Here is a 12,424-nt window from a genome sequence, read left to right as displayed (position 1 = left end):
CGTATCAAATCTTCTACTAAGTTTGATGTACTCTAATACATATTCGTTCAGCTATAACCCGAGTCCTCACGTGCTAAGTCTCGCTCCCAAGCTGTCAATGTCATCTCAGACCAGCTCCTGCCCCATCTGTTGTGATGCACACATACAAAACAAAACAACATCCGGATAAACTCCGGTGAGAAATCATCTCAGTATAAGCAACATATAAAGCGTTAAATAAATCATAATGACTCTATTCAACTCGACTCAACAAATAGAGTAAATAACGCTTATTTCGATCGATCAAGAATTGATTCTTACTTCTTCGTTTCCATCAAGATTCGTATCCGATCTTGACATGAATATTCATCTATCGAAATCATTCCGGATTCGAAAATAAGGTCATCCTCCGACCTCGGCATAGAATCAATTCGTATCATTCTCGTATCATAATCACATCGACTCAAAATCAAAGATCCACTACCTGAGATGGATCGACAACATCAAAATCAAATTAAAACAATAAATACGTATGTGATTTTGGTGGAAGAACTCAAGAAGAATCGTTCTTGAGTTTCAAAATTCCTGACACTCGATGTCGTCATTATACCTTCGTATTTCTTCTGTTTTGAACGCTTCAAATCTGAAACATAGCATCAAAACATTCATATAAATCTTCATTCTATTTAATCATTCCAAATTCAGTTCAAAATCATCAATCTAACTTTATTCAAAATCATTTCAAACCACAACTTCTTCTTATTCGGTACAACTCGGAGTCGTGAGTCGTTAGCCTTCGAAACTCATCTAAAACTGAGAAATAAAAATTCTATATCATCGATAACATTTCAAAGAATGTCTTATCTCAGTCATAGGCTATCACAATGGTCCAAAAACACGAATCGACGGCGTAGCGATTAAAAATCAGTAATCGACGAAATATCGAATTCGAATCTATTTTCAATCCAAATCATACGTATATCCACTTCAATCAACAGCATTGAAATCATCATATCAGCATCTATAATTCTCGATATACATGCTAGAAATCATAACAAGTTTATTCCATAATCCATATTCGATCCGGTTTCGAAAATAAACGATACAACACGTCAAGAACATGATCATATACACATGTACTGATTTCTGCCATATCCTGATTTTGAAATCGAAGAGAAACATCAAACTACTTACACAAGATCGAATCCCTCATCGCAAGGATTCCAGAACATCTTTCGGAATTGAAATTGGACGAGCGGATCGAAAGTTACGATGTTTTGAAAATCAAGAATTCAAAGGAAATGGAGAGGGTTTCGGCTCTCTGTTATGTTTCTTCAAGTTTCTGAATTATGAGATGAACTAACACGTATCAATCTGATTAAATCGGATATGTATTCAGTAATTGCAATTCATCCCTTGAAACTTCATAAATTGCAATTCAGTCCTCAGCCTTCTTTTAATTCAATTTCAATCCAAAATAATTTAAGAATATTAGAATTAAAATCGAAACTCTAAATATTCCAAAATTAAATATACTCGAATTAAAATTAAATAAATTCGGATTAATCAATAATCCCGGCCTTTTGCATTTCAGCCCTTCAAACTTCGATATTTGCAAATCAGTCTCTGATCGGGTTTCATCATCAAAATCAATCTTCTTTAATTCCCAAAACATGGAATTTAATCTGAAATTCCATAAATATTCAAATCGAATATTTATTCTTTTAATTTAAGAATTCTCGGAATTTAATTCTCAAAATCCGTAAATTCTCAAATTAAATATTTTCGGCTCGAAAATTAAATCTATCATTCCCATCACTTCTCAAATCAATATTATCCCATAATATGGAATTTAATTCTCAAATCCCATAATTAATAATTTAATATTTTCGGGCCTTACAATTAGAGCTGAAGGTGTTTTGATATTTGCGGTTGACAGAGCTGGGTTGTTGTTTTTTTCCATAGAAGTCTAACTGGTGTGTTGGTGTATTGTTAGTAAACCAAGTTTGACGTTGTTCATATCCTTGTAATAGTTATACCAATTTAGTATAGGATGGACGTGGTGGTTTTAACATGGTTGTTGTGAATGACTCGTATTTTGGTCCTAGACTTGTGAGGAGAGCAAAACCTTAACTTGGTCGGCCACTGGACTTCCTATTGCTGCTAGGTTGTCGCATATGCTCTTGAATTTCTGTATATGTTCTCCAATGATGGTGTTGTCATATTTTGATAGATACATCAACCGTTGACGAAGAGTGAATTCTCTTTCTTGAGAGTTTTGTGCATATGCTTTCCCATACGGATTTTGAAGTGTTTTGTCCAATGGCAAGGCCGAGTGCTTCTTCGAAAATAGTTCCGATAATCCATACACTCCATGCTATGATTTTTTCTGTTATTGTCGATGACTCTGTTGTTGTCTTTGAATCTATTGTTGGCTCGGTTGTTTCGTCGGTGAGGTGTCCGAGCAAGTCTTGACTTTCCGCAAGAGCTAGGGCTTGGTCACGTCATAGTGGATAGTTGTCTTGATTTAGTTTGATTGTGATGAACTTGCTGACATTATGAGAGATAGAAGACATTGTTGCTCACACCGGCTTTGATACCAAGAAGAAATTTAGAAAATGGAAAATGTATAACCTTTCTTTGATATTCAACGTGAGCAACAACAAGATTTACAACCTCTATTATATACAATTATTGAGAGGAATTATTGTGAGATAAATGTAGAAACTAATATTATAATCCCTTAATTTAAGAGCTCAAGCAAATCATCTCCTTTGATTATGAAGCAATCATCCCCTTTGATTATGAAGCAGCTGTACTCCAATCAATCATATCAGTACCGAATCTGCTTTCATTGATATGGTTGTGCCTATGGGGATTTCTCTTTGCTTCTGATTATGGTATCATCCGTATTTCCATAAGAGATATCCTATTGATCTAATTGTGGAGTTGAGTGTGTTCGAGTGTTAATATCTCAGAGTACAATACCTTTAAAATATTTGGGTATTCCCCATTGGAATTGTCCAAACCTTCATCTTGGCCTCAAAAGACTCTACCACATGCTGAAGGTAAGATTGAGCTTGTTTGGTCTGTTCTTTAGGGTGTTGAATGATATTTATTGGCTTTCTATTATTTCTTTTCCATTTGGTATCATTGAAAATTGCACGTGCACTATATTCCGCGGTTTTATTTGGAACTCCAAGCACCCTCCAATTGTTTGGAATGCTCTTTACTTACCGAAATTTTTGTGTTGGTTTGCATGCACCTTAGAGTATAGAACAAAGGGTTTCTTGTTCAGTTTATTCGAAATTAACTCTAGGATAAACTATCTTTGTATAAATAAATTCGCCATACTTATCTCCCTCTCAAGTGGATCTTTGGCATTGGAAACTTAAATCTACAGAGACTACTCTTATTAAGAAGTTATTATCAATTAAAGCCGAGGTTTTCCAATGAGCAGGCTCTATTCCTTTACAATAGAAACCGGCTGAATACAACCGGCACTAAAAACCCAAATGTAGTTTATAACAATATATAAAATACCAAATCTAACTGTAGGAAAATAAAAACTCCCAACAACCCCTGGTCCTTGCATCTAACCCTGCCTTGATCCTCCTGCTCTGTCCAACCTGAGACCTTCCCCATAGAATGAGATGTCCAAGATAACATCAAGGACGTGAGCAGCAATCACCCAGTACGAAATTATGAGTATACAAAATAACATGATGCATGCAGGGTGACTCACACACCCGTTTAGATCACCATTTAGTTTGTAGTTATCACTATCTTGGAATCCGACCGCGGGGTGACTCACACACTCATTTAGATCAACTTAGTATCAATATCCGCCATTGCATAGCTTTGGATGTTAGATAATATAAACAGGTGTAGAGCTAAGAGACCCTACTATAAAGGCTATCTCGAAGGAGATCGGATCAACGTATATGTGCACATGCAGTTTGTATATAAAGTAGTAAATATATATTTCATGACACATAAAATAAAACACATAAGCATGCATTCTCGGCTGACAATTTCAATCAGTACTTACGTACCTCTACGTTATAGGTCGAGTACAATCAAATCTAAGGTCCAATCCTACAGTAAAGTGATGACCATATCACTAATCATGATCTAAAAACCTTAACTAAGATAATAAATACTCATATTTTATAATAGGATTCTCAGACCATATATGTGTCCTATTTAAGTTAATTTACTGCCTAAACATGTTTAAATGGTCAAAGCATGATTAAGGAATCTTTGTTTGGACAAATTAAGTAGAAAATCATTTTCAAAACAAATCATTTTCAAAACGTTCAAAATTGGTCCAATAAACCCCAAGGGTCCGGGAAGTTTGGAAGTTCTGAAGAACAGATCAGAGGCTCGAACAAGTTTGGAGGAAGATGATGTAGTTTGGATGCACCGAGCAGTTTAGGATTCGGACTGAACTGTAGATAGGATGATCGATCCCTCCCTTAATAGATAGATATGGTTTTCTGATTGATGAAATGACAAGGGTAAGTTTGGAATGTCCGAACTCTGTCGGCAACTTGAGTTGTCCAATCACATGACACTCATTTGATGGGCAAAGAACAAAAGCTTTGATCGAATGATCGGATGCTCCAAACGTCGATCGGAACGTCTGATCCATAGTTCGGAAGCTCCGAAATCCGCCTATATATAGGGATCGATGATGCCATTATTTAGTGTCAATTCCACAGTCTTCTCTCCAACTCCAGTATGAATTTTAGGGTTTCTAAGCATCATCTCGAGGGCCAGGCAATAACGGAGCACTACTGGGATCGTAGCGGAGCTGTGCCTAAAGTTTCGGACTATCGCCATCAGTGAGCTGAAGACGGACGCAGTTATAAATCTAGACTCTAGTTAGCTTTTGGGAGTATTTATTATTCTAGTTAAAGCTTTTATAACACAATGAGTGATATGGTAATTACTTGATTATAGGCTTGGACTTGTGAGCCAGTGTTGTTAGGTTTCTTGATTAGAGGTACAGACGTACTATCCGAGATATCTTGGTTGAGTATGCATATTTTATGTTTGCATGTTTATATGACATGTTTTATGTGCATATATTATTTCATGATTATTATGTTTCACACATTATCATGTTGAGACTGTACCTTGATATAACCCATAGTGGGGTCGCTCAGCCCCTATTCTTGAGTGGATGGTTGGATCCTTTAGTACTGGATCAGGTCACCTATATCCACATTTTTTTCACTCAGTGTGTGAGCCACCTCCTGATGTGATGGCTTATAGTGATACATACCATGACACCACTTTACTGAGCAGAATTTTACCGTGATAGGTTTCTGGTACCCGTACATTTGCATTCACATTCATAGCATGTGTATACTCATACTTCTGTACTGAGCGATGTTATCGCACACGTCCTGATTTTTCGTATTGTACACCCTATTCCATGGGGCAGAGATTAGTTTGAACGGACCCAGAGGGAGCGGTTGTTGATGTTGAAGTTGTTTTGTGGATCTGGTCGTATTCTACCAGTTGGTTTATTGTAAGATTTTATTTTCTGCTAGTTTTTAATATTTATTGTATTTATTAAGCTAATTTCATGCTATTAGTTGTTATGTAGGTGATCTGGGAGAGGGTCACTACATTTATGGTATCAGAAATTGAGATTTTGGGAATTAGGAAAAACAACCTTGACATTAATCTCTGTTGCTTTTGTAGATGGTGAGTCACGAGAGCGTAGGACGCTGGGGTGACGAGGATGATCATGAGCACCACAGAGGACATAGTCACCATCAATATGGCCGCCGTTGTTTTGACATGCACAAGTTTTTACAGATGGGGCACAAGTCATTGGTTAGAGGCAAGACTCTAGAGGATGCAGAGAACTTGATAGAGCGGATGGAGGGATGTTTCGTGTTTTCCGCTGTACATAGGAGTAGCGCATGGAGGCTGTTAACTTCCTTCTAAAGGGACATACTCATAAGTGGTGGAAGTCTACATCTACGTCTCTATTGCACGAGCATGGTGCAGCTACTTGGACAGAGTTTCGTTCCACATTTTTGAAGTTTTACTTTTCGCCTGCACTTTTCCAGGCCAAATCTATTGAGCTTTTGAACTTGAAACAGGGAAACATGTCTATTGACGAGTATCAACAAAATTTCTTCGAGCTGCTGTCATTTTTCCCGCACATCAATGCAATTTTGAGGCTAATTAGTATGATCACTTTCTCCAGGGCCTCAATCAAGAGATTCTCGACCGTGCTTCTGTTTGAGACGATCCGACAACGTATAAGGGATTAATGAACCGATGTGGACAAGCAGAGATCCACCTTCAATGAGATAGGACTCTCCAGTATTCTCATCCAACCAGTATTTTAGGACCTAGAGCCCAGTCTTTCAAGAAGACTGCTTCATCCAATTCTTATTCGGTTATGGTTGTGTCTTCCATTTTGGGAAGAAGAAGGGACAGTGCGAGAATTTTGGGGGCCGGCATCCGTGTGACAAAAGTCGTAATGCAGTAGAATCTTGTTTTTGATGTGACAAGGTTGGCCAAATGAAGAGAGATTGTCCGCAGTTAGTGGGAGGATCAGTATCTGGTTCTGGTTCTTGTTCTGGTTCTCAGGCTTCAGTACTACAGAGGCTACAGGGGCAGTCAATGGGGAGCACTAACATGGGATCTCGTGTTTCGGGAAATTTAGTGACCCGTACCGTGATCACCTATTAATCAGAGAATTAAGCATGCAATTAACTTAATCAAAGTAAATCAGCGGAAACTTAATAAATCCAAATATCTCGGTAGAATAAAACTGGTACAAAAATCCCAATGAGATACAACTAAATCAAATAAAATATGACAGAGGGAATATACCCTAACTTGACACTACAGTCCTGCTTTGGTCACCTGATGAACCACCTGCAACTGTCCCGTCGAATGGGGTGTCCAAACAGTACGAAGACGTGAGCATAAAACACTCAGCACGAGAGTATGATTATACATTATTATATGTGCATGAATGAAAATGTACGGGTAACAAGACTCGAGGTCAAGAATCTCTGATCAATAATAGACTAGGGCCCTGGGTATGTAGCACGTTGTACCGTCCTTCAGGAGGTGACCCACATACCCAGCTGATGGTGACCTGACACCAGTCTACATGTCCAACCAATGTCGGTGACCTGACACGAGCCCATGTGTCCAACCATCCACTAACAAGATAGGATAAACACCCTAGTATAGGAAATCACAAGGATACAAGTTCAAGATGATCATGCATGCAGCATAATACCATGTCATAATATATGTAGATAAAAATCATGTCATATAAACAATGCAACACATAATACATGCATACTCAGTCGGAATATCTCTAACAGTATTTCTGTACCTCAATACAAGTCCTAGATGTCCCCGCATCTACAATCCAGTACTCCAATCATGGTAATCATGCATCATTGAGTATGCTCTAAAAGCCTTCGTCCGTCGTCATTCCTTTGATCAAATTAAAATCCCTTAATCATGTTATAATTAATCTAAACATGATCAATCCAATAATCTTGTAAAAATAGAACCGAGCTACTACAGGAAAGGTTTGCACTGAGTCTGGATCAGGCTCAGGAGGAGGACGAGAGGGTCATTGCAGTAACATTTATTTTATATGGCATTAATCATCCATTCGTTCTCATTGGTACAATGCATCTCATTATTTTGTTGATGCCCGGTTTGTTAAGCGTCATAGATTGTTACATGTGTCTCTAGACATAGTACTTTCTATATCTACCCCGACCGGCCATTCAGCTTTAGCCAAGCGTCTAGTAATGGGTTTCTCTTTAGCATTCGAAGGCTATGAGTTAGCAGCGAATCTTATGATCTTAGCGATGGAGGATTTCGATTGTATTCTGGGTATTGACCTTTTGACTTCGTACCGAGCTACTGTGGACTGTTAACAGAATATTATTTAGTTTCGTCCGATTGAAAGCAATAGTTGGTTTTTTTATGGTAAGGGAGCGCGATCCCTTATGTCTTTGGTATCAGCTTTGAAAGCCTATCGAGCTTTGGAGTCGGGCGGAGGTGGGCTACCTTATCTATGCAATTGACACGTCCACATGGTGTAGTTCACTTGAGAATCTACCTGTTGTTTGTGATTTTTCATATGTGTTCCCTGATGAGATCACGGGTTTTCCTCCAATCAGAGAGGTTGAGTTCGGGATTGAGCTTGTGCCAGGGACAACTCCTATTTCTCGTTCTCCCTATGTCTGGCACCGTCAGAGATGATGAAGTTGAAAAATCAGTTGCAGGACTTGCTAAATAAATTATACACCGGTCCTAGCGTTTCACCTTGAGGAGTGTCAGTGTTATTCGTCAAGAAGAAAGATGATTATGTGCATCTCTGTATTGATTACAGACAGTTGAACCAAATGACGATAAATATGGACATAAAATTTTAATCATTAAAAATCAAACATGGACATAAAAATTTAAATTTAAAAATGATATATAAAAAAAATTTCTATTTACATTGATTAAGATTAGATATTTTATATTATGCTCGAGTTTTTATGAAATTTTGGTAAAAAAAACGTATAAATAATTGTACATTACCAAATAACTATTAAAACATTCATCTTGTATTTTATTATGTACCTAATCTCATATATTTAAAATTTCTAGAACTGAAAATTCACACTCTATTGTTATAATGAATGCCGAATTAGTGATAAATTTAATTAATATATAATGATAATACTAATTAATTATGTTTCAATTTATATAATAGTCTTTACAATTCTAGTATTTTAATACATTCAAAATTTGGTAATTGTGCTAAATATCAAATTCAAAACCTATAAATAACACTTGATTGATAACTGTTTTTTATTTGTTAAATCGTCGAAATAATTTTTAAAACAATTTTTGCAAATATTAATATTATATGATTTATTTTTAAAGTTGGTCTTCATGTCATTAATGAGCAACATGATATCGATCTCACAAATATTATAATTAGGACTTATATTTTAAAATAAATTGAAAGGATTTATAAATTTTTAAAAAAAATAAAAATTGAAGAGTGCGAAATTGTGTCAAAATTTTATTTTAACCTTTTATTACTCTTAATGTAATTAGTTATAAATTAATTTATATATTTAAAAAATTTGGAAAAAATTAAGAACACTCTTCTCCAATAAATAGTCGTTCTATTAATTGATACTCAAATTTGATCAATGATAATAATAATAATAATAATAATAATAATAATAATAATAATAATAATAAATAATTATTATTATTATTATTATTATTATTATTATTATTTTTTTTTTTTTTTATTTTATTTTATTTTATTTTATTTTTTTTAAAGAAGAAGAACTAAAAGGCTTTTGGGTGTAAAATATGGGCAATTTCAACAATAGATATCATATCTCTTCTCACTTTTCCAATTTAATATCTATTAAAAAATAAAATTAATTTCATATATCCCAGGATAGGGTACGTAACGTAAAATTGTTTCATGTATGCAAAGATTTTTTATTATTATTTTTTTAATCTCTCAAGTATCTACTAAAAAAAATCTCACTTATTTCGACGGAAAAAACGTAGCAAAAATCGTTGCAAATGTTTTTTTGCGACGCTTTCAAATTGCGTAGGAAAACAGAGTGTCGCAATCAGTTTGCGACGGATTTTGATAACCATCGCAAATTTGCGATAGGTTTCCTACGGTTTTAACCGTAGCCATTTGCTACGGTTTTAAAGAACCACAACAAAAATTATCTACGATTTTATTAAAATTATCGCAATGTGTCAAAATGGTAGGGAACATGCATTTTGATTTCCGACGGTTTTAAAAAAATCATCTCAAATATTGTTACGGTTTATTTAAAATCGTCGCACATATTGCTACGGTTTAATGTAAACCGTGACAATAATTACAACGGTTTTCAAAAAATCGTAGCACACATGTTTCTACGGTTTAAGTTAACCGTGAAAGAGTGGGTGCCCGGTGAGGCAACTTGTGGCTAAGGGCTTTTATGACTCTATGTATAAACAATCTTTTGTTTAATATAATTTACACTTTTATAATGGCGTTTACTTTATCTTTTATCATATTATTATGTTGTGACATACTATAAGATGTTTAGATGAAGACCTTGAATATACTATAGTGTATGTAAGATGTGGTGGCACATGGGGATGGCTATCATGAAACACATCTTATAGTCACTGTATATTCTAAACAGTTCCTAGTCGATTGAGCCGTCCGTTAATAAGGATAAGGATCGCTCGAGATTGAGACTAGCATTTGCGATGTCGAGTACCACGTTTCATTGGTATGGAACATAGAGATGTTCAAAGCATGCAAATGGATATTCATACGATGAATGATCGAACTACCCTATCCGGACTTTTCAAGTGGTTATCACTTATCGAGTGGATAAAGTCCGCGGTTTTGGTTGTACACCATTAGTCCTTACTACTTGAAACATCATTGAGACTCTATATGCTAGTACTGTGCTTTGACTCGTTTATCGACTCTATTGGGGTCATCAGGTGTCGGGATTGGGTACAGTTACGACACATATAGGAGTTGATGCTTTGTTGTCAAGGATTCACCACATACTTTCTAGTGTGGATATCCTATGCAATCTGAGGAGATATTAGTGTGACGAATCTCTGGTCAGAGTACATAATGTGTTTTAAGAAATGGTTTCTTAGTAGCACATGCGATGTCACTATTTGATCTTCAAGATGCATTGCATAGTTATCGAATCTCGAACGACTCTCGATTTACCAATGGTTGTTGATTCGATCGGGATATATGGATGAAGGGACCGTACTGTACGCTAACCAAAATCTATTGGTTCTTGCAGGCACTATCAGTGATACCTAGGGAATCATTGGGCGATGTTGCTAGGCGCTCTTACCATGATTCGATGGGCAAGTCGGAAATTGTTGTTCCGAGTCACAAGGAGTTGTGAGCCCACGGCTAGCTGTATCCCTGAACCATTGAGGGTCACACAAGTAATGGATTTTTAATCCCCGTTGAGATAGTTAAATTTAAAGAGTTAAATTTAATGAACAAAGAAGTAGGACTTCTTATATCAGAGTAGAAGAGTAAGATTTCCTAAAATGACATAGGGATGGGCATTTTTGGAAATCACTGAATTCGGATTCAAAAAATTTATCTTGACTTTAAAAGGTGCAGAAATGGTTTCTGTGCACATTGGTGAAATCGGTTTATCAATCTGAGTCACGATGAATTTTATATTAATTTCTGAACATGCGGGCTTTGCTTGTCAGGCTTGAACTTATGACTAATGGGCCCTAAGCTGTTAGCAGCCCACATTATAAATAAGTTATTGCAGTACAGAAATTAGAGAACAGAGGTCACAATTTTCGAAAACCCTAGCTGTTTTTCCTATAGTGGCCGACGCCCCTCTCCTCTCTCTGACAGAAAATCCAGCCTGTGAATATTGAATTTGCAGTCTGGTTTAACGGATCAAATTCGTTAATTCTCTTCGCAGAAACTTCTGATAGATTTTCTAGTGCAATCTATCAGAGGAATTAAACTTCTGTTCGTGGACCTGATTGAAGAATTGTTCGTCCATCAGTTCCTGGGATATACAACAAGAGCAGAGTTATCTGTTGGTGTCCATAATCTCGTTTCGAGATTCAAGGTAAAAATTTAATTGTTATTTAATTTTTACACGCACAATTTAATCGTAAAGTTTTGATACCCATGATATGGAATCGTTCCATATAAAATTTTAAAACTTCCGCTGCACCGGGTATCAATTCTGATTGATCTGAACACCGTTTTCCAACAGTGGTATCAGAGCCAGGTTGCTCAGATCAAGCGATTAAATTAATCGATTGTACAAAAATTTTTAAGCCTCGGTTTTTGAAACAAAACAAATTTTAAAAAATTAAATTTTTTGACGGGCAAAAACACGGGCAGCGACGGGCTGCCCGGGATCGTCCCGGGCGGCCCGGGAAAATTAATTTTTATTTTTTAATTAAAATTTTAATATGTTAAAATTTTATTTTTGGTCCGATCGAAAATTGTTTTTGATTGGTCCACGAGGCGTCGGATCGAATTGTTCGAGTCCGAAAATTATAAAATTGATTTTTGGATAAATTTGAATTTTTGAAAAATTTATAGATTTTATCCGTTAAATCAGATTTTATGAAATTAATTATTTTTGGTACAATTGATGATAAGATATGATCTTATGGAAATATTGAGTAAAATATGATTTTATGTATAAAATTGGATTTTATATGTAAAATATGATTTTATTTGATAAAAAGATAAAATATGATTTTGTATGTAAAATAAGATTTTATATATGGAATATGATTTTATCCTTTTTAATTTAATTGTCATTGCATGTTATCCAATAAATTAATTTTGAATTAAATATTATTGGATAAGGATGATCGATTGTCATGA

This window comes from Henckelia pumila, chromosome 4 (assembly GCF_033568475.1).
Source record: "Henckelia pumila isolate YLH828 chromosome 4, ASM3356847v2, whole genome shotgun sequence".
Taxonomy (NCBI): Eukaryota; Viridiplantae; Streptophyta; class Magnoliopsida; order Lamiales; family Gesneriaceae; genus Henckelia; species Henckelia pumila.
The sequence above is the reverse complement of the archived record's forward strand: the minus strand, read 5'-3'. Positions refer to the sequence as shown.